This window comes from Ambystoma mexicanum, chromosome 6p, assembly GCF_040938575.1.
Source record: "Ambystoma mexicanum isolate Mex_15411 chromosome 6p, UKY_AmexF1_1, whole genome shotgun sequence".
Classification (NCBI taxonomy): Eukaryota; Metazoa; Chordata; class Amphibia; order Caudata; family Ambystomatidae; genus Ambystoma; species Ambystoma mexicanum.
This window is the reverse complement of record NC_090935.1, coordinates 97383446-97408289: the sequence shown is the minus strand read 5'-3', so window position 1 is coordinate 97408289 and position 24844 is coordinate 97383446.

Below are 24844 nucleotides of genomic sequence, written 5' to 3'. Positions count from 1 at the left end.
TTTTCTTAATCTTAATGGACGTATATGCATTTATCTGTGCATTACCTGTATTTTGTGGCACTTTTATTTTGTACAGCCTTGAAAACGACCGGTGGTCGAAACACTTGTCGGCTGTTCATAAATTGAGAAATTAAAATTATTTTTTGTGAATCATCACTGAAATGGATCTTTTGGAGTGATACCGAATTTCTTTTTATCAATATTGAGTGACATTGGACTTGTATCAGGAAATTCTACTGATTTTTTGTGGTTTGAGCAGGAGATATCTTCCCGAACCATAATCTCTCTGTTGATTAGTTTCAAAATTTGTGGGAAGTTTGAGGGAATGGTATCACTCGCTGCCAACCTTTTCATTTAACCATTTAAGAGTGAAACTAGCGTACACACAATAGAGCGATCCCACAATCCCAATTAGTTACACGGACAATCGCACTTATGCTGTGTTCTGAGTGTAATGCTGAGTTAGAAACATTTCGAGACCTTTCTCAAAGGGAGCTAAGATTCTTGGATAGGCCCAGGATTGCGCGTCGATACAGGGAAGTGGATAGACCTGGACGTTGCCTGGCCCAGTTAATCCAAAGGGAGGCGGCAAGAGGCCTGATTACTTATATACACACTGATGATAAAACCAGGGTATGATTGGAAAGGGGTATAAACAAGGCATTTTGTTCCTTCTATGAAACTCTGTACTGCCACAAAGGTGAGGCATCTGACACCGAAATTAGGGTCTACCTTAGCACGATTCCCACTTTTTTGTTATCTGCAGAGGCTTCAGTGGCCCTTGAAGTTCCCCTGACTGCTGAGGAAGTAGAACAAGCAATCAAGAAACTCCCCTCGGCAAAACACCTGGCCTCAATGGGCTGTTTGCAGAGTTCTACAAGGAGTTCCAGGATATCCTGGTCCCGCATTAACTTCGGATGTGAGCAGAGGCCTTGGATGGAGGAATCCTCCCAGAAATAGTGTGTGAAGCCATGATCACGGTTATGTTGAAGCCAGGCAAAGACGCTGGCACGTGTATGTCACGTGTAGCCTGTCGCTAATCAACGTTGATGCCAAGATATTCACTAAACTGATAGCAAATCGCCTGCAACCTCTGAGGCCTTACCTGATTCCTAACGACCAGTCAGGGTTTACTCCCAGCACGGCCACGGCATTAAATGTCTGTCGATTCTCCAATGTGATGGTGCCGATGCCCCCAGACTCTGATGCAGTAGCCATTTCCTTAGATATGCAGAAGGCATTTGATACGGTGCATTGGCCTTATCTAGTTGCAGTTCTGGGAAATGCTGGGTTTGGGGCCTGTTTAATATCATGGGTCCGTCTGTTATATAGGGACCCAATAGCGAGAGTTCTCACTAATGGGACGGTATCTCTGCCCATAGAATTGTGCGCGGCACCCGCAAATGCTGTCCGTTATCACCTCTTTTGTAGGCACTTGTTATAGAACCCCTTGCTGACTTAGTCCGGACTCGGCATGCTAAGAGTGGGCAACGATTCGCCTCTACATGAAAGACCCAGCGAAAGAAGCAGGTGTGATCCTCCACACGGTGGAGGATTTTGGTAGATACTCGGGCTATGCCTTAGCAGGGATAAATATGAGATTTTTCCATTGGCTAGGTTTGGACAGAGGCAGTGAGAAGGACATGGGCTACGTGTGGTGACAGATTCCTGTAGATACCTAGGCATTAAGGTTCATACATCAGCAAAGAAGACAATAGCCTTAAATTATATGGAGTACATGCAACATCTGGGGCCTAAAATGGAACGCTGGAGCAAGGTGCCGATGTCCTTGTTGGAGTGCCGCATGATAGTTAAAATGCTGATGCTTGCAAAGCTTTTATACTTGTTTAATAATATTCTGATTTGACTGACCAGGCTTTTTTTCGAGAGCTGTATTCAATGTGCACATCTTTTGTGTGGGGGAACAGAGGGGTCAGCATCTGTTTGAAGGCCATGACCAGGCCCTGGGAGGAAGGAGGCCTCCGTTCTCACAATTTTTAACTTTATTATTTGGCAGCGCAAGCACACTTTGCCTCCTACTGGGAAGATCACCATAAACCCCACCGCCACGTAGCACTCGAAAGGGCCGTGGCAGTTGCAGTCAAGCTGCGCCCTTTATTGTCCGGTTCTGTATGTGTATCTCAGGGACCTCTAGATTCACTGGCTGCTGCATGTCTGGCATGGGGGAAACTGCGGTGTATGTTAGGCTGGGAATATCCTTATGATAGAGGGGCTCCTTTATGGAGTCATACATGGATGACTCCAACATTCGAATGTTCCATATGTACCAGCTGGATGGCCGCTGGCATTGTCACTATGGGATGCATGTATGTGCATGGTAATTGTATAGATTTGGAAGAATTCATAAACTACGTAGATGATTCCCACATACAGAGGCTACCCTACTTGTGGATCAGAACTGTGTTTAGGTTGAGGTGGCCGGAGTATCCATGTGAACCTGAGATAAACCTGCGGGAATGGTACAGTTACAGCACTACGGTCGGGGATTCCACATAGCGGGTGCCAGTGTTGTATGACCGACTGCTGAGTACACTGTCACATAGGGGCCCAGGCGTGATAAAGAAATGGGAGCAGGATTTATGTACTGAATTTACAGACGAACAGTAGGCTGCGATATGTGTGTTAACTAGGAAAATGCCATATAACTCTAAATTCCTCCTGATTCAATTCATGGTCCTGAATAGCCCACATTACTCCCCTGCTAGGATTGAGCAGTTTCGGGGCAACAGCTCTGGCAGGTACCCAGGTGTACATACGAGGGGGTCAATCAATTTCATATGTTCTATGCCTGCCCCCTTCTCTGAACCTACTGGTACAGGGTTTGCAATACACAGTTGGTAGTGACAGGCCATCCCAAGCCACTTTCTCAAGTTTCTATATGGTTGGGAATCACGAGCCGGCAGAGGAGAGGCGCAGGTTTCTTAATCTTGAACTCTTATTGGCTAAGAGGTTGATTTTGTTCAGCTGGAAGCAGCCTGGTGCCCCCTCGGTGCAAGTCTGGCTCAGTGACCTTGCATGGGCAAACGATATGGAAGAGCTGTATGGAACGTTGGATAATCCCTTTAGCGGACCCAAGTAGATCATCACGACATTCAGGAGAGCAGTTTGCGTGCCTCTAGCTGCTCTGAAGCCAGACTGATGGTAATGAAGACATCCAACAGATTTGGTGTGGAGATTAAGATGGGAGATCGCCAGATTTTCAGGATAGTACAATTACGGCGATTAAAAAATATCACCCAGTACTAAAACTGTGCTAATCCTGAGCCCCCATCAATGCGACTAGGGGGAGTGGGGATTGCGGGGGTGTCCCCCACTCACCTTAGTCGGTGTAATGGTAGTCAAGGGTTGTGAGGGTGTCCCCCGCTTCTATCAGATGGAAGTGGGGGACAATTAAAAAAAGAAAATTTCAAAACAAAACAGACTCTGTATCGCTGGTTTTGACCCACGTTAGTGGGTGAGAACTGACGCTGCAGAGATACGGGATAGACACACTAAGTGGGAAGGGGGGCCAGTAGGGTAATGCCAGCCACAGTGATCAACGTGATCACTGCGCCACGCCATGATGGGAGTCGGCAAAATGAAAGCCGACATTATGAGCGGCGCAGTGATCACATAGATCCAGATTTTCCAGGAGTTTACCTAGGAAAGGAGTGAAAGAGATCGGCAATAGTTTAACGGGCAGGTAGGATCGGTAGAAGGCTTTTTAACTGTGTAGCCACTGCATATATACTATAGCTCAGCACAGAAGAGGGCTTATGCCTTCTTCTCCGCAGTTATAAAAGGAAAGGAATCCAAAGAAGTGCAGGGTGATGAGGAGTCGCAGATAAAGTGAAAATAAAGAGTATATTGCTGTGGTATATGTCTGCCTATAAGCAACATGGCCCCCCAGAGGCTCGAGGCCAGGGCTTTAAGTGGGCTTTGAGTGGGCCCGGGCTAGCTCATGTGCGAGAGCTTCAGGCTTAAGAAAAAAATTATTTTTCTCGTTGATGGTGCTAGCACCTGCGAGGCATCCCTTTATTCAAGAGATGCCCATGGGCCGGTTCCACCATTATAGAAGAAAAGGTGCGGCCGTTGGAAGCCAAGGATGTTTTTCTAAAGCCTGAAGCTCCTGTTCCTTTGTGGGAGCTTCAAGCTTTAGGAAAAATAGCCTCAGCTTCAGAGTGGCATAATCTTTTCAGCCTTAATGGTGCTGCTGCCCCTTGTTAGGCATCCCCTTAGCTAAGAGATGCAGCGATCAAAAGGAATGCTTGATGAGGGGCAGCCGCACCATTAAAGCTGAAAGCATGTGGCTGCTGGCCCTCGCAAGGCATCCTTTTAGGTAATAGATGCAGAGATCAGCACTCTCTCCCCCATGGGGTAGAGGGTGTTGATCTCTACAAAGGGCTGCCTCAGATGGAAGTGTAATACAAACATGCGTACGCCATATCACTAGTACTTTTAATTTTTACAGAGCGTACCTTTATTTCAAAGGCTCAAGAAGCATGTCCTGGATGATCCCGAGCCAAATATTGAATCGGCTCAGGCCGGACATTGAAGCAATGCCAGTTTCCCCAGTCTCAGCTATGCAGACACACACACACAGCATCCGGGGCTATGCAGGTCATTTAGGTGCGCAGGTTGCAAACAAATTTGTTTCATCAGTGGCAGAGCCTTTCATATGCATGTTTGAAGATGTCCAACTCAAAGACGCCACAATGCACCGGTTACCTTGCAAATCTGTGATCAACACAAAGCACCCATTTAAAGATTTATTTATATCCATGATGACTAGTATCTTGACCTGAAAAAAATGAAGTCATCATGAATAACAACAAGCTGAACGTTTGGTCAAAGAATCTGCATATCTATCTTTGTTTATTACACAACTTCTTTTATTACAAGTCTTAAATCACTGAAAGTACAGTGGGGTTAATTAGATTTTTCCTGTTGGCATTATCTTGCATTCTGGGACTTATAGTTTACCATTTAGGATTTGAAAATTAAAGCCACATTTGTATTCATTTTGCTTAACATGTTGCTATAAGAATTTGCATGCTGTCGTGTGGATTTATTATTCAATTTGTTTTTTTGTAAGTAAAAACTCTATATGACATTATTACTGTAGATCTTGAAATGCAACTATTTGAGGCAAAACTCTATATGACATTATTACTGTAGATCTTTAAATGCAACTATTTGAGGCAAAGTTTGTGATTCTAGATCCCTGGTGATGGTGGTATTACTAGTCTTAAATGAAGCAGTTTACCAAACCCTGGCTACGATCTGAGCACACTGGATTTTACTCAGATATCTTAATAATAAAGTCTGGAGCCCTGTTCTCTGTTACCTGTTGTGAGATCCTGGAAATACAGAGTAAGAGAGTCAGGCTCCTCTAAGGAGAGGATGCCAAGAGGCTCACCAATCAGGATATCCTAAAACCCACAATCCATAGCAAAAATCTGCATAATTACAATATGTTACTCAAAGATAGAAACTTTGTTTTTTAAATAGTAAATGAATGAACTCCCTTTTCATACAAGACGATTGAAGTAGTTTTTCAAATTAAATCATAAAGTACAAAAGTCGTCCTATGTGTTAGAGGTTACAGTCGCTCAAGATAACCTTTGCAGTGACCTGAACAGTGTATTAATGAATTCTCTGCTGTCATTTGCCGCAGTTTACAGCACTTCGTGTGGCTCTGATTGCAGGTTATTAGCATAATCTTTGAAGGTCCTGACACATGATTACATGTCTGAGGCCGACTAACTCGGTAAAAAGAAAGATCTAGTATAGTAATACAAGTGTTATACCCGCTCACGGGAAATTGGAAGGCTTACCACGTGACCCTCCACGAGCCCTAGGAGCGGCTTCCGGTCACACCAGTGGTACAGACCTACCAGGTGACCCTCCACGAGCCCTAGGAGGGCCTTCCGGTCACACCAGTGCGTACAGACCTACCACGTGATCCTCCACGAGCCCTATGAGGGGCTTCCGGTCACACCAGTGCGTACAGACCTACCACGTGACCCTCCACGAGCCCTAGGAGCGGCTTCCGGTCACACCAGTGGGCACAGACCTACCACGTGACCTTCCACGAGCCCTAGGAGCGGCTTCCGGTCATACCAGTGCGTAGAGACCTACACGTGACCCTCTACCAGCCCTCGGAGGGGCTTCAGTGGATACCGTTCGAAAGAGTTTGTCTGGTTTTCACGGCGATAAAGAATGGCCGGTTTCACTTGAGCGGCCCTTTTTTTTTTATAAATCGTTGGGGTGGGCTTTGCGGCCGGTACCGTTCCACTATGCCTGGTCTCCGCTATGTTCGTTCCGCTGATTGGCTGCATTAGCCTGAGTCCCTTTACCCGTGAGCCTGAGCGCCGTCTATCCTTTCTGCTGGATTCTACTTACAGGGACCTCTAGTAGCAACCTCTGGTACTGCAGCCTAGAATTTCCAATGCTGGCGTCCACTTACAGCGACCTCTAGTAGCAGCCTCTGGTACTGCAGCCTAGAATTGCCAATGCTGGAGTCCTTACAGGGACCTCTAGTAGCAGCCTCTGGTACTGCAGCCTTGAATTGCCAATGCCGGAGTCCTCTTACATGGACCTCTAGCAGCAGACTCTGGAACTGCACCCTTGAATTGCCAATGCAGGAGTCCTCTAGTAGCAGACTCTGTGACTGCACCATTGAATTTCCAATGCTGGAGTCTGCTTCAAGGGATCTCTAGTAGCAGACTCTCTGACTGCACCAGTTAATTTCCAATGCTGTAGTCCGCTTTGAAGGACCTCTAGCAGCAGTCTCTGTGACTGCACCTTTGAATTTCTAATGCTGGAGTCCGCTTCGAGGGACCTCTAGCAGCAGACTTTGTGACTACACCCTTGTATTTCCAATGTCGGACAGTACAGAGTAGTAGCATTATTTTAAAATAAGGGGCTAAGCCAGGGATGAATATGTGATTCTAAACAAAACAGACTATATTAAAATGGCTAAGCAGCATCTTAATACACCAGGCTGCTACCTCAAATGATCCCGTAACCCATTTCGCCAGATCACCATGAACGCAAACACACTTATTGCTAAACAGTACAGCGGGGGAATGCTAACGGGTAAAGAAAAAATCCTTCTCACCAATAACTGCCCTATTATGCCAACAATTACAATTTCTACTGAATGTCCATACATAATACAAGGTAGGCAGAAAATAACTCGAAAACATAATGTCAAAAGACATAGGGGCCGATTCATATAAACCAGCGCACAAGTGGTGCACGCGGCTGGAGCACAATGTGCGCGTGCGGCAGTCTCCGCCAGCCGCATGCGCCAAAACACATTTAGGCGCACAGCGTATTCATGGATTTCGACATCCATAACCAGCCATGGCACAGAGTGGCGCAGCGACCCTGCAGCAACGCCAGTTACGCCCCCAAGAACGCCCTCGTTCAAGGAAAAGCCATCAAAATCCCCAATCCAGCGCAAAGTGCTGCGCTAACCCTGGACCAGTTTACAGGACTACCAAACAGCAAACGCCAAGCGGGGAACGTGTATTACTGGGGTTCGCGTGAAGTGTCACATGCGAAAGGGCCTGTGCGAGTGGGGTACGTGTATAACTGGTGTTCGCGTGACGTTTCACACGCGATTGGAACAGGGTACGTGTTAGGGAGAATTCTCTGTTTAGGCGGAATTTCCTAACCTAGTGAGTCCCCCAGTAGCTTTGCGGGATTTCTGGAGTTTGTTTTTTTCATCTTGCCAAGAGTGACACTCATTTTCTCCCACTCTTGGACATGATTTGTGGTATTTCTTTGAATGTTAATGTGTTCTATGGGCTATGGGGTCTTTTACTCCGTAGGGTCTCATGTGTTTTGCTATGTGTGTTACACAGCACCCTCCGTGCAGTAACACTGGGGTGTCCTAGGTGACCCCCACCATAGACTCCATTCCTTGGGACTGACTCCTGTCTCCCAGGGCATGTAAAGTCACCATTGGCTTTACTAGACTTAAATTTACTAACAGAACCAGTACAAACCATCCTATTGTGGACGTACTGGTAAGGGTAATTCGATTACCCCTGGGTCTGTTGTTCGAGGGGGCACTGTCCCGTCCCCCCTCATCGAGTTTTGGCTGGTGGCAGTGGATACTACTTTTTATATTCGACCGCAAATATATTCCTATGGGATTTTCCCATTGTTCAAGGGTAATACTTTTTCTATGTAGCCTTGGTCATACCGCTGGTTTATTAAATTAAAATAAATTCACCGGTTGGTATTTTCTGCCAGAACTCGGTTTTTAAAATGGCGTATGTGTTCGCCTCTGTAACTCCAAACCAAAGGTTGAGCCCTTTGTTCCACTTTTGGCGGGCTTCTGCACAGAAGCCCTCCAGAGTGGTGCCATTATGTCTGGGTACCACAGGGGGTGTGGGAGGGGTTTAGGCACCCTGGACTGAGTTGCCTTGCCAACTCAAGTCGCACTCTGGTGTGATTGGCCCAAGTGGTGAGCCGCCCCGCTCACCACTTAGCATGTTTGATTGACAGCTAGGCTGAATGAATGGGGGTTTTCTGCATAAAAGCAGGGCTTTGGGGACTGGAACTTCAGAAGTCGCCACAGGACCTAAGAATCCGACGAGGGAGAAGCTGAGCCGACCTGCAAAGACGACACCTCCGGTGGAGCCCTGCTGAACCGACTCACCACTTCTCAACGACAGAGGAGATCTCCCTGCTGGAGAGTCTTCTTCCCTTTGACTGGTGGGAACAACCAGTCCCTTGCTTTTTCTTCGCTTCCAGGACGTCTAGTGGTCAAATTGCCCGTGCTGAGCACCCCGGCAACCGGATAGCCACTAACCACTATGTCGCAACCAAAAGGTGGTGCCTTGTGACTGAGCACTCCGCGGCTGGTCTCTTCCCTGGTGGTGCAACGATCTTCAACTTTCCTCTATGACAAGATCATCTCTTCTTCTGGCAAAGCCCCGACTTGCATCCACTACCAGGAACAACTGCCCCCGCCGGAGCTGTCTCTCCACTTTCAAGGTACTGTGTCCGCCTGGCTTCCCTTGTGACGGTTAGCGTGAGGTGTCTTAAATCCTTACCTTTCCACTGGGTCGCCTCTAGACCTTCTTAACTTTTGTTCTAAAACTGGTCCAACCTTTCTGTGACATTTTGCTACAAAGACTTGAAGTCCATTTCCACTGTGATACTTTTGGGACATACCGCCTTGCCTCTCTCCGAGTGGGCTTGGCCTCTGAACTTTGTGATCTACAGTAGACCCTGCCTTGCTTGCCTTGCATTTGCTTCGTAAAAGTGTTGGTACTGAGTTGGTTTCATACCCTGCCTTCTTCTCTCCCTTTCTAACGAATACTAGAGTGCCATCTAGGTTAAGCACTCACCTCTGTCTGCAAATAAGTGGTATCTTTGAACCTAGACTTGTCGAAATATTGTTATGGGATTGATTTATACTTATAGTAACTGTGATTGAAGTTGTTTGCCATATTAGTGCCAGTGTGTTTTTCATAGATGTGTTTTTAAATAAATAATTATATATCTTTACACCCAAGCTCTGATCCGTGTCTGCTTGTTCTACTGTGTAAATTGCCCTATCTTGTATACTCTATATACTGCCTAACTCGTCTTGAGAGAAGTCTGACTGCTCAGCCACAGCTACCAGGTAAATCTGGGTGGTGCAGACTGCTACCAATTGGGTTTACTGCTACCTCCTGTAGTCTTAAACTTGTTGCAGTGGTCTCAGAGGAAACTGCACAGGATTCTGCCTAACACTGTTGTACAGCGGTGGGATTTGTATTAAGTATACAGTTTAGAGTGCTTTTCAACACTTTAGGATTACTAACCACAAAGTTTAGCACTAAAAATCAACTTTCAAAAAACATGTCTACTATGAAAGTTTACAGTCAAGAGTCCTTGTCAGGTAAAAATACTGACAGTTTGAGAGCTCTCTGTAGACAAGAGAATCTGTCTGTAAAAGGCAAGAAAATAGAACTGATAGCAAGATTGCTGGAAAACCAAAGTCTGGGTACTGGTTCAGAGGAACCAACTTCTCCAGCAAATGTAGATAACATTAATGGTGTTGATCTAAATCAAAGTTCTGATGATAGTGATGAAGAGGCTGAAGAGGAAGGAGAGGCTAATGAAACTGTCTCCCCTACCCCTCTGTCTGCCTTACCCGCTGTACCTACTGGGCCTATAGCAGATCCCACACTAAGTCCTCAAGTCCTTGAACTAGAAAAAATGAAAATAGACTTGGAATTCAGAAGGATTACTGCTCAATCTGAACAGAAACACCAAGAAATGCAACAAATTCTTAGGCTCAGAGAAATGGAGCTCAAGCATGAGTTAGAAATGAAAAAGTTGTCTGTTGAAACTGCTTCTGTCTCTGGCTCCTCTAGAAGTTCCAGTCCCAAAAGACCCCGGATGCCTAAGGAATTAATTGGTATGTATGAACCACAGTTGGATGTGTTGGATTGGCTGAGTTTGTTTGAGTATAATCATGGGCTCCAGAACATCACAGGTAATGAGCTACTTACCAGGTTGTTCTCTAGGCTCCCCCCTGTTGCAACTGATGCGGTAATGGAGTTGGGGGAGGAGGATAGGAGAGAGTATGAAAGTGTGAAACTAGCTCTGATAGCTAGATTTGGGAAGACCCCTTCCCAGTATCTTAAGAGGTTTAGATCCCTCAAAAAGCATCATGGTACCCCTTGGGCTACCTGGGTGAGTGAAGGGTTGAAAAACCTAGAGGGATGGATTAAGGGTTACAAGGTGAACACTTATGAGGGTATGAAGAATCTTTTTATGTTGGAGTCTATTTATGATGTCTGTTCTCCTGAGCTCAGACAGCACTTGGCTGATTCAAGGGAATTGGATTCCAGGAAGCTAGCTAAGGCTGCTGATTTGTGGGTTGCCAACAGGGCTACTCATAAGGATTCTGGGGCAACTCAGAAAAAGGATGAGGGAAAACAGCCTAAAAAGGACTCAAAAGAGAATTCTAATAACTCAAATTCCAAAGAGGGCCCCAAACAAAACCATAAGGGTAAACCACAAGGAAAACCACAGCAGAATAGCGTACCTTCTGGTGCCAAACCAGAGGGAGGCCAGAACAAGCCGCCATTCCAGAAAGCATTTGGTAAATGCTTTGTTTGTGGCTCTACTGACCATGTGAAAGGAGATCCCAGATGCAAGGGTAAACCTTCAGGGGTCCAGCTTGTCTCCTTAGCCTTCGCTCCAGAGGAGGAAGTCCCAATGGCAAGTGGAAACTTTCTACTGCTGGCTGATAAACCCATTGGAGTCTCAGCCAGTGTTTCTTTAGTGTCTCTGGGTTTGTGGGAACAACATAATTTAGATGTCTATAATTCTATCCCAGATAATACTAAAGAGTATGTTAATAAGTAAATGACCACGCTTCACGCTGATGCTTGTCTTTATGGAGAGGCTTTATTTCTTTAGTTCATCCAAGAGAAAGGCCCCCAGCTGAGGCTGTCCTCCTGCTCTCAATCCTCTCTCCTTCTGCTGCTAGAATGTGGAACCTTTGCTTAATCATAACAACAAAGGTTCCTTGGTAACTAGGTTACATGGCAGCAGCTGAATTGATGTGATTGTAAACTCAATGAAGTAAATGTAACCACCTCCTAACACCTCCCTTCCTTTTACCAAAATATAAGTATTTGCCTAAACTAGATAATAGATTTCATTGAACATAAGTAGTTCATTATTTACATAGTATCTGATACACCGCTATATGAAGAAATAATTAAATTGCTTTAAATACCTTGCAGTGCAGTTACAAGTTGTTGTTTACCTTTTTGCAAATTGCTATCCTCTCCTTGTTCCAGACCCCACCCCCTTTAACAAGCACCGAAGATCCCAAATCTTTAACAACTTGTTTGGGCTGTGAAAATATGGATGCACCTTTGCGCACCTTGGTGGGAAGTTTGATCTTGATCCAATCACCTTCCTCAAGACTGAATTCTCTACAAGCATTCTTCCTGTCATATTGCTCCTTGGACCTGACCCCAGATTCAAATATCTTCTCTCTCACTCCCTCCAGATCTATTCCTACGAATTTTGACCCTCCCATCCAGCCTGGACACATGTGTCAGTTAGGTTTCCTCCCTCTTAATAGTTCAAATGGGGATACACCCGTAACACTGTGTGGTGCTAGTCTATATTGGAATGTTCTCTCCATTATGGTCCTGATCCAGTCACCTCCTGTTGCTACCGCAATTCTAATTGCATCCATGAGAGTGCGGTTGAAGCGTTCTACACACCCATTGGTCTGGGGATGATATAATGAAGTGGTTACTTGTTCTATTCCATGGTTACTCAAGAACTCTCTAAATTCCTTGGAAACCAATTGGGTCCCATTATCTGATAAACACTTTCTGGGGAATCCCTCTCTCCAAAATAATTGCTCCAAACATTTAATGATGCTACTGCTGGATATGTCTCTTAGTGTAAATATTTCGGGCCACTTGGATAATAAATCTATGACAACCAGTACATAGGTGTCTCTCCCACCCTTGATATTGAAAGACCCTAGTAAGTCTAAAGCAACCTCATCCCATGGAACTGTGGATGGCTTTCTAACAGTCATGGGTACTTTTTCAATCCTGAGACCCTTATTACCTTCAATGCAATCACAACAATTGTTGACCACTTCTTCAGTGTCTTTGTCAAGATTAGGCCACCAAAATTCTGCTCTAACCAAGCCTTTGGTTCTAGGCAGTCCCAAATGCCCAACATGAGCTAGCTCAATTATTAATTTTCTCATTTTAATAGGTACAACCATCTGATGTCCTCTATGTAAGTATCCTTTATCAATCCAGAGTTCTTCCTTAACTTTGGCAAACCCGCCTAAATCACCAATATAGTTTCTTATTCTGTTCTGCGTCACCAATGTTAAAACTCTCTGGTACAATTCATCCTCTGAACATGCATTGTCCCACTCCTCTTTCTTTACTGACTCATGAACCTGAAATATTTCAACACCTTTCTCACGAGTCAGAGGAGACTCCTCAGACACTGTTTCTCTCACTACTGATCTGGATAAGGCATCAGCAACTACGTTGGTTTCACCACTAATGTGAAGCATATCATATTGCAGGCCTTGTAGGGATGTCACCCACTTCATGATGCGTCTGGAGACTCCCTCCAGACCACCTTTGGTAAATATTCCTATTAGGGGTTTATGGTCTGTACATACTGTGAATTCTCTGCACCACAAATATCTTTTGAACTTTTCCACTCCCCAGACACAAGCCAATGCTTCCTTTTCTACCACTGAATATCTGTTCTCAGGTCCTTTGAGAGATCTAGAGGCAAATGCTATGGTGTGTAAGCCCTCCTGATCTTCCTGCATTAGGACTGCCCCAATACCATAGTCACTTGCATCCACAAATAGTAATGAATGTCTACTTTCTTCAAACGTTTTCAAGATGGGTGCATTGACTATAGCATCTTTAATCTTACCAAACTCTTCCTCACAAGATTCATTCCACTTGAACGTAACACCTTTACGAGTCAACATCCTCATGTTCCTTGACAAATTTGCCAACCCTCTAACAAACTTGCCATAAAATTCAACCAGACCTAGAAAAGATAGTATATCTGCTTTGGATTTTGGTGCTTCCATCTTGCGAATAGCTTCTATGGCCTTTTCTTTGGGTTTGATCCCTTCACCTGTAATTTCATGACCTAGATATTCAACTTTGTCAGTTTTGAATATGCATTTCTCTAACGATACTGTACGGCCAGCCTCTTTGAATATGTTCAACACTCTCTCTAACCTTTTATCATGTTCTGCTTCATTTTTCCCACATACTAGCACATCATCCTGGTAACACATGACGCCTCTCTCTCCTCCCAGTAATCTGTACATGACGTTCTGAAATACACTAGCTGCTGAAATCAATCCAAATGGCATTCTTATACATCTGAAAAGGCCAATAGGGGTAATGAAATCTGTGAGATCTCTCGAATCAGGGTGTAATTCTACTTGGTGATATGCAGATTTGAGGTCAATAAGAGAAAATACTTTGGAATCAGACACCCCTGCCAATAAATCATCTATTCTGGGTAAAGGAAATTTGTCAGCCACTACATTTTTATTCAGGTGTCTAAGGTCTATGCATATCCGCAGGGATCCACTGCTCTTTCTCACTATTACAATAGGACTAACCCACTCTGAGGAATCAATTCTCTCTATCACCCCTTCACTTTCCATTTTATTCAATTCACTCTCTATGGGGGTCATTACGACCCAGGCGGTAAGTACACCGACTTTACCACCATGGTGTAAACTACGTTTACACCATGGTGGATGGCGGATTTACCGCCCCATTACAAGGTGAGTGGGGCGGTAAATCCCCATTTCCCATTTTCCCTTCCCCATTCCCATTTTTGCCCCATAGGGCATAATGGGAGTGGGGAAGGCGCTAATTACGGCACCGTAAATTACGGTGCCGTAATTAGCACCAAGGTGCCTTAGCACCATGGAACTTAACGCCTGCAAAAAGCAGGCTTTAAGGTGGGAATCAGGCGTTAAGGGTTAACGGTGGCGTTAACCCTTAACGCCTGAGTTGTAATGAGGGCCTATATCTTTTCTCAGGGCCAAGGGAATGGTCCGTAATTTGGCAACTTTGGGAATGGCATCCCTTTTCAAACGAATTTTGTGCACAAATCCCTTCAAGCACCCTAACTTAGTGCCACTCATATGCCCTCTGGCCCCTTCCATAACAATGCTCGAGACCGATTTTCCACCGGATTTTCCACCTTCAACAGTCAAAACCTGTTCTGGGTGGCTTGCTTCAAGTCTTATCTTGAGCTCTGTCTGATCGCTCCAGGACAACAGCTCTCCACCTCTGTTGGCTACATGGATAGTCCCTAACGCCTTCCTGTCTTTGAATTGGAGCTCAGCTTCAAAGCACCCTAAAATTTCTATGGGCACATCTCCATAAGCATTTGCTCTGACTACATTCTCCCACAATGTACAACATCCAAATTTCTCCTTCCACACTTGCACACTTATCAAAGTATAATCTGCTCCACTGTCCATGAGCATTGATACTGGCACCCCTCCAACTAACACAGTTGCATATGGTTTCTTTTTCTTGACCTTCCCATCAATGGCATTGACTGAAAATATAACTTCTCTACCAGCATCATCAATTGATATAAATTCTTGATCTGCATTGACTTCATGTATTTGACTTGGGGCGGTATAAAAATTCCTACAGCATCTAGCCATGTGTCCTCTGACCCCACATTCATTACATATAATGTTTGATGCATAACATTCTTTGTCAGATGCTTTGTGATATAGACTCCCACATCTGAAACACCTCCTAATTGATGCACCTCTAGGATAACCAGAGTCCCTGCCACCCCTGAATGTAACATTCTCACTGGGCGACCCACTGGTAGATGATCCTTGTCCCCATGCTCTGGTAAAGGGACCTTGGCGACCCTCAGGTCTCCTACCCATTTGCCAAGTGCGACGCGCAGTTGCCGCACCTCTCTGCATCACTCTCGAAACCTTATGTATGGCAGCTTCATTGTCATCAGTTTTGGGCTTATCCTGAGATGTATTATCCACTTGAAGCATTTGTATACATTTGTCTGTGTGTTCTATCATTTTCGCTATCTCAATTGCTCTATCAAGAGAAGGATTTCTTTCCTTCCATAACTCCTTCCTGATGTTATCATTAGAACACTTAATCATGAGTTGGTCCCTGACATGCTCATCTCGACAATGGTCAAATCTACATTTGATGGCTAAACCTCTAAGAGCAGTTACAAATTCCTCAATACTCTCTCCAGTTTTTTGAGTTCTCGTGGCAAATTTGTACCTTTCAAGAATTATATTTTCTTCAACACAGTAGTGTTTGTCTAATTTTGCTAATGTTTTCTCATATGGACCCCCATCAGGAATGTCTGGAGGTTCTGGTAGTTTTTTGACCACTTCCTGTCCTGCGGCACCTAAACAGTGAAATAGGAGCGCCTCTTTGCGCTAATTGGAGAAATTGGGTCCAAATGCTGCCAGTGCAAATTTTTGAAAACCCCCTTTCCAGTCTATCCAACGCACTCTGGGCTCACCTGGTGTAGGCAGGAAGAAAATTGGGGCTGGGACGTTTGCCATGTTGTGAATTAATGAATGTCACCCCCAGGTAGGAAACCTTACACAGCCACACTGTCACTTACTTGTACTTAAATTTTATAAGGTGTGATTTCAGGTGGAACCTGTGCTGATATTGTCAGCGCTGTCTGTGGTAGTTGCAATTTGTGATCCACAGGTCAGCCTCCTCCGTAATCCACAGGTGATCCAATTTGTGATCCACAGGTCATCCAACCTCCTCAATATTCGTGCTCAGCTCCAGTATGCTTTTATGGTTCTCTCCACTGCCAGGCACTGACTTCTTTCTTGGTGCTCCGCTCCAAAATGCGCTTTGCTGGGGGGCGTGGCCAACAGCCGAGCGATGAGGACGTGAGCTCGCTTCGCTCCCGGGCCGCCAGCCGTATCCTGAAACAATCCTGCTTCCCGCACAACCCAAAAGTACCTATTCGACGTGGGAACCTCTGCTGAATGTTCCGACCGATTCCTGGAGAGAATCGATGCCGCGGAACCCACTTAGTAAGATATTTATGAATGCGAGCGGACGCGCCACAGAGCTCGCAAGATGGCCGCCGCGGACCGCGGATGGACGAAGGGCGACGTGGGTCACCAATAAACACTACTGAACTCTCCCTGAACACCGGCTGGACCGGACCGTACGGCAAACGAAGGATCCTAACTTCGAGGGCAAATCGTGAGACAGAGGGGCTACGCCCCTAGAAGCGGCGTCAACGGTCAGTGATCACAGGCACACAGCCTCGCACCAATATTCGCCTACACGCGGCTGCGGCCTACTGACACCATCGGAGCGCCCACTCCCGCCCGTCACCGAATAACTACCACCTCTATCCTGCGGTACGGAGAAAGGGGAAAGCGGGAACCCGCCATTTTGGGGCACAGGGACCCCGTGGGAGCGATCTACATCCTCGCCCATCCCCCGCTGCCCGGGAAAACAGCCGACACGGGGATACGAGGTAAACTATCTCACGACACATCTACCCACGACGGAACACCGACGATTGGTGGTCGCGGCGTTGTACAATCTTGAAGCAGAACCCAACTGCGCACTGGACCCTACCACAGGATCCAGCGGACCACACTCGGACGACGCTGTCCAACGGAACATTTGCCTCGGACGCCACCGTTCAACGCCATAGACCATGCCGGCCACTACGGGGAAAGACAAAACAAAAAGGGGGACCAGCCAAAGTAGAATAGACCAATTTACCACGACCGCAGCAAACGTACAAACGGACCATGAACAATCGAACTCCATGCTAGAAACAGAACAAGCCATATCCCTAAAGGATATCATGGCTGCGATAACCAACTCCAGAACCTCCATGGAACAAAAGATGGATAGCATCAGTACAGATGTCTCGCTTCTCCGTCATGATCTTCAGAAACTGTCCTCCCGTACGAGTGAAGCGGAGCAGCGGATTTCTGGGACTGAAGATGGGCTGCGCACCATGGAACAGAGGATGGCTGGGGTGGTGGCGCGCCTGAAAACATTGGAGGAGAAGGCCGAGGACAGTGAAGGCCGATCGAGACGAAACAACGTTCGCATCCTGGGCGTACCGGAGAAAACGGACGGCCCTTCCATGGAACTGTTCCTTGAACAATGGATCACAGACATGTTTGAACCCCAGACATTCTCGAGGTTCTTTTCAATCGAACGAGCGCATCGTGTGCCCACGGGAAAACCAATACCCGGCGCCCCTCCATGCACCATAGTCGCAAGACTGCTGAACTATAGGGATAGAGATGCGCTACTCCAGACGGCGCGAGCCAAAGGCACCCTGACCTTCAATGGATCCAGAGTGACATTCTTCCCTGACTACACGAGGGAGGTTCAGAGAGCCAGGCAATCTTTTGATCAGCTCAAAAAGCAACTCCAGTCCTTACACGTAAAATACGGCCTGCTCTATCCGGCCCAGCTCAAAATTTATCACGGTGGGACAACAATACATTTCTCAGACCCGAAAGAAGCGTGGACCTGGGCAGAACAGCACATTGAAGGCGATTGGACACTTGCAAACAACAGAAGCACAAACAGAAACAGAAACCGCCGCCCGCCACCGGACAGAGGACGCCCAGCTCTACAACCCCCGGTGCTGGAACCACCACAACAAGAAGAAATGGATTGAAACATTGGCACTGATGAGGCATTTTATTCCGCCGCGACCCATCCAACGGACTATAACATCACACTGTGCTATGTAAGGCACGCGGCCCGGGAGGCACGGGGGCACTCACTGCATCGGCCAAAGCCACGCCCTCAGATCGGGACTTGTGACCTGGATCACCAGACTTGCATAAGAACAGTAAGTCGAGAGAAAGGTATAAAAAGCTCACATTAAGTTAATCTGGCGATATAGTTGTTTGAAGCCAGTAGAGTTAGGGCGACAGATACTTCATGTTGGGGAGGAGTATAGGGAGGGGGGATGGGGATTTGTTTCAAGTTAGTTATGTTCCGAGATACCACACCACCTGCAATGCCAAAAATCACACCGCCCCTGGCGCACCAATTGTCCATCCGCCCTTGCTAGCACTCTACACATCACAAATGGAATCACACCCGATCAGACACCAGCCTGCTTCCAACCTTGGCAGTTCTCACAATAACATGAAACATCACAGGGCTATCGGGGGACTGGCGCACCCTGTTATCGTTGAAACATGTGATAAATGGCTGGAATCACTAACGTGACCAGAAACAGAACAATCCGAGTGTTGACTTGGAACGTCAATGGGCTCGGCAATTGCATTAAAAGACGCCTAGTACTACAAATACTGAATAGACACTCCCCGGATGTAGTATTCCTGACCGAAACACATCTAGCCGGTACCAACTGCTCATTCTTTAAACGCACCAACTACAGGCTAGCATTCCACGCCGGTTTTACCATGGGGTCACGAGGGGTACTGATCCTAATACATAAAAGACTTCCCTTTGTCCCCGAATCCACTACGCAAGACACGGGAGGGAGGTTTGTACTCACGACAGGCACGATTGGAGAACGCTCGGTGACCATGATGGCGGTGTATGCACCTCCTAACCTATTGACCCCCCTGACTAACGACATTACGCCTCTAATCATGAATAACCTTGCAGACCTCACGTTGATCGGGGGAGACTTCAATGAGGTAATGGACGTGGACCTTGATAGAACACACAGAAGATCTAGAAACCCGAACACACGCACAAAACTTGCCACATTTGCGGGCGCACTGGGACTACAAGATGTATGGAGAACGCTACACCCCGCCACAAGGGAATACTCATACCACTCCGGTGCACATGCCTCGCTGTCTAGGCTAGACTATCTCCTATTACCACTGAACAACATGCACGAGGTCCGTGAGGCACACTTTCTCCCCAGAGGCATATCAGACCATTCCCCGCTTGTGATAACACTTAATACCAACAAATCGATTCCACCACCCAGCTGGCGACTGAACAGTTACTATTTAGGCTTCCCAGAGCTAGTTGAACACATCCAAAAGACCACTGAAGAATATTTTGAAAGGAACACCAATTCAGTAGATAGCCCGGTAATCGTGTGGGAGGCGTTCAAGACAGTAGTCAGAGGGGAAATAATAGCCTGGACCACAGCCCATAAAAAGAAACAAGCAGAGGCAATACACCATGCCGAAGCGAATGTGCAGAAAGCGGAGACCGAACACCTAGCCCATGACAACTTGGAAACGCACCGCGCACTACAACTGGCCCAGGCGCAACTCCAACACATAGCGTTAGACAACGCAAAGCAGGCGCATACCGCAATGCGTGCAAAGATATACGAAACAGGGGATAAAGCCGGGAAGATGCTGGCATGGCTGGAACGCAAAGACCTGGGATCCAGCCAGGTCAGGCAACTAGTAACAGGAGAATCAGAACCATTGGTGAGAGACGTAGACATAGCGGAGGGTTTTGCAAAATACTACACTGAGCTATATAAGGCACCAACCTCACCACCCGTGATGAATATCCTAGAGGAAATTGCCCTCCCCTCCTTAAGTGCAGAACAGTCTACCCTACTAGAACAGACAATCACTGAAGACGAATTAACCCAAGCCATGTCAGAAATCCAATCGGGCAAAACCCCGGGCCCGAATGGCTTCCCCATTGAAACATGGAAAAAAATAGGTGCACACGTAATTTCCCCACACTTACTTCGCGCACTACAATACTCTCACTCACAGGGCTGTCTCCCCCCTGACCTAAGAAAAGCCACAATTGTGGTCTTGCCCAAAGCAGACAAGCCACCCGACAAGTGCAGCTCCTACAGGCCCATTTCCCTCATAAACTGTGAGGCCAAAGTGCTGGCCAAGGCACTAGCCAACCGCCTCCAACTGGTCATACACACACTCATACATCCCGACCAGTGTGGATTCATGCCACAGCGATCTACTAGACAAAACATATACAGGCTGCATACTGCACTGGAGAAGACGTCTGAGATTCAGGACCCTTTGGCTTTACTCGCCGTAGACTTCGAGAAGGCATTCGATTCAGTCTATTGGGAGGCAATATGGGCGATTATGCAACGTATGGGCTTTGGACCATACTTCATGAGCTGGGTCAAATTACTTTACAACCGCCCCGAAGCAGCCACGAAAGTGAATGGACACGTCTCCAACCCCTTCTATTTAGGTAGGGGCACGAGACAAGGTTGTCCCCTGTCCTCCCTAATCTTTGCAATAGCAATTGAGCCTCTAGCAATTCTATTAAGATCTACGCAAACATGGAGTGGCTTTAGATGGGCAGAAAACTGGGAAGACAAGGTATCCCTTTACGCAGATGATCTGTTAATATACCTGAAAGACCCACGTATATCCTGCCCCATAGTGACGCGATTATTAATTAAATACAGCGCATTCAGTGGTCTTCGCGTCAACTGGAATAAATCCATATTGTTCCCACTGCAACACATAGACAACGTGGTGCCAGATGACTGTCCATATTATGTGGAGAAGGAGAAATTCAGATACCTAGGCATACAAATCACGAATAACCTGACAGACTATGTGCCCAATAACCTATATCCAATAATGACGAAATTCAAAGAAGACGTCCAGCATTGGATGTCCCTACCACTGACACTACTAGGCAGAGCCGCACTGTTTAAGATGCTGGCACTCCCCCGCTTCCTTTATATACTTCAAAATGCACCGCTATCTATAGCACCTAACGAATTCCAGAAAATAGACCAGACGCTTCGCAAACTGTTATGGAAGGAAGGTCATCCGCGCTTAGCACTAACCACGTTACAAAGATCTGTATGGGAAGGTGGGATTGGGTTGCCCCGAATGCAAACCTATTACTGGGCCAGTCAAATGGCAATAGTGAACGACAAACTCCACGCGGACATGACACTACCACACAACAGAGAACCGGACCCTAACCAAAATGAACGGCCCATGCTTCGGTACCTCTACCGACAAAAAGATCGAGCCACTACCCCATCCATGCTATCACACTTATCTCTAACATGGACGAACGTCCACAGATACCTAGGTTGGGATAGGAGGCTGACCCCAGCTCAACCTTTGTGGAACAATAAACTACTTCCGGAAGTGAACAAACTTCCAAAATGGCACTCCTGGACCCAAGCGGGTATCACTAAAATTGGCGATATAATACGAGGTAACGAAATGATACCACTTGCGGACCTAATCGCCAACTCCGGTCTGACGATTAAAGAGCAGTATCGTTACACACAGCTTAAACACGCAATACAAACTCATCTTCCTGAGATGTTGGACATGCTTGAGTACACCCCTTTGGAACGAAACCTATTCCCAGACATGATTAAAAGCAAAGTGACATCTACCATGTATGGTGTCATAACATCATTTGCCACCGCAGAACTAACGAACCTGAAAACAAAATGGGAGGGGGACATAGGTAACATACTTCCAGAGGATTGGGTAACTGCCCTGATGTTCCCTAGAGAAATAGCGATCTCCTCCAGATTGAGATTGATACAACTAAAAATACTGCATAGAATATATTATCCAAGGGTAGCACTTTTCAAGTGGTGTAGGGCTCCCTCTTCCACCTGTTTGAGATGCAAACGAGATGAGGGCACCTTTTATCACATTCTATGGGACTGCACTATAATTCGACACTATTGGCAGCAGTGCTGTGACGATCTCTCAAGGGTATTGGGCAAAACAGTTCACAGAAATGCAAAACTGCTACTTCTGGGGATAGATGATGAGATTGAACTGTCACGATACGAAAAAGTGCTATTGTTCACGGCCAGTGCATTAATCAAAAGAAACATAGCGCAACTCTGGGGCTCTGAATCAGCACCAAACTATGAACAATGGACCACGGATGTGAACATTTGTGTCGCAATGGAGAAAAGAATCTACACGGCTAGGGGATGTCCTGAAAAAGGCCCGAAAATTTGGCAAAAGTGGGAAGACTTACACTGAAGGATGCCCCCTGCCCAGCAGTGGGGCAGCACCCAAAGACATGTACGGATATTGCAGAGTCACACACTACTGGCATGATAAAGACAATTGACAACGCTTAGGGGCACTATAGTAATGGGTATGTGGAATGCGCTTGTTGGTGGGTGGGGGAGGAACGTAACCTTTTTCTCGCTGCGCGAGATGTGTGTTTTCTTTGAGTGAAAAAACAATAAAAATTGTTGTATTAAAAATAAAAAAAAAATAAAAAACTGCAAAATGCGCTTTGCTGGTTTACTCCGCTCCAGGAGGATGGCCGTGTTTCTCGCCTGCTATTACACAACACATCTAGTGTAACACTCCGTCCATTTGCATCAAAACTGTAATCAATATTGCTGCAGTGTTGCTGCTGCTGGGGGCCTTTTCTCCTTGGCCCAATCCTCGTCGCCAATGTTAATAAGTAAATGACCACGCTTCACGCTGATGCTTGTCTTTATGGAGAGGCTTTATTTCTTTAGTTCATCCAAGAGAAAGGCCCCCAGCTGAGGCTGTCCTCCTGCTCTCAATCCTCTCTCCTTCTGCTGCTAGAATGTGGAACCTTTGCTTAATCATAACAACAAAGGTTCCTTGGTAACTAGGTTACATGGCAGCAGCTGAATTGATGTGATTGTAAATTCAATGAAGTAAATGTAACCACCTCCTAACAGAGTATTATAAGGACAGTGTCCAGGTGAATGGTCAGGAGACTCCTGCCATTAGGGACACTGGGGCCAGCATAACCGTGGTGGATACATCTTTTTTTCAGGCTGAGGATGTTGCTAAGGCACCCAAACGCCTCACCAAGTTAGCTGGAGGGCCTGTGCAGATGCTTCCCCGATTACCAGTTCTCATCCAGTGTAATGACATGACTGTGAAGATACCTGTCAGCATACAAAGTGAGGTACCAGGACGAGTTCTGTTGGGTAACGATTTAAAAACTCTTGGAGTTTTGTCTCATACCCCAAGACCTCCTAGTAAACGGTTACAGGAGCTAACCAGACCTGCAAGGGAGAGGACCATGAGAGGTACTCCCAAGGAGATGGTGGAGAAGGATATCACTCCTGCTCCACTGGATTTGTCAGCTGCTGTCTCAAGGAAATCAGAAGCGAAAGGGAAACCTAAAACTTCTAAACAGAAACCAGCAGCCAGCACTTCAGTGCAGCCAACAAGGACTTCCTCTCGGTTGTCCAAAGTTACACCAGTAACTCCCCCTCAAGCTGAGGCTGAGAGGGTGGTACAACCCTGTGTGGTAGAATTAGACTCTGAGGAAGAGCTAATGGAAGGCCAGGAACTCATTGGAGATCTGGATCCTGTTGACCATCCTGAGCTGCAGTCTTTACTGGCAGAAGGTGGACCCAACAAGGCAGACTTCACTAAGGGACAGAGAGAATGTCCAACTCTGGAAGGTCTTCGCCACCAGGCAGAAGCTCAGGCTGAAGGGCAAGAGCCTGGGAAATACAGGTTGCACTGGGAAGATGGCCTCTTCTACAGTGAACCGACAGAGCCTGAACCTGGAGACTACAAATGACTTGTAGTACCCCAAGACAACAGACTACAGTTCTTGCAGTTAGCCCACGAGATTCCTTTGGCTGGTCACTTGAGTTTCAAGAAGACTAAGGAAAGGCTCTCTCTCTACTTTAATTGGCCAAAGATGGGGGCCGAAGTAGAAAAGCACTGCAGGAGCTGCCACACCTGCCAGACCTCTGGTAAGGTTGGCTCCAAGAATGTGGCACCTTTAGTGCCTCTCCCAGTTGTGGGAGTCCCATTTGAGAGAGTAGGGATTGACATTGTTGGTCCCCCTGATCCTCCAACCTCCTCAGGCAACAGGTTTATACTTGTATCCTGAGGCCATTCCTATGAGGACTGTTACAGCTCCGGCTGTGGCTAAGGCCCTCCTTGGTATTTTTACCCGGGTTGGGTTTCCGAAGGAAGTAATCTCTGACCGGGGGTCAAACTTTATGTCCCACTACACGAAAGTCATGTGGAAAACCTGTGGAATTACTTACATGTTCTCAACAGCTTAGCACCCACAAACCAATGGGTTGGTTGAAAGGGTCAACCGAACCATGAAGAGCATGATAGGTGCTTTAGAGGACCCATTAAACGAAAGTGGGATCTTCTACTGCCATGCCTTTTCTTTGCTTATAGAGAAGTCCCTCAGGAGGGAGTAGGTTATTCTCCCTTTGAGCTTCTCTATGGTCATCCCGTCAGAGGTCCATTGGCCCTGATTAAGGAGGGGTTGGAGAGTGCGCCTTCCCCCAAGCCAGTCAGAGTGACTGA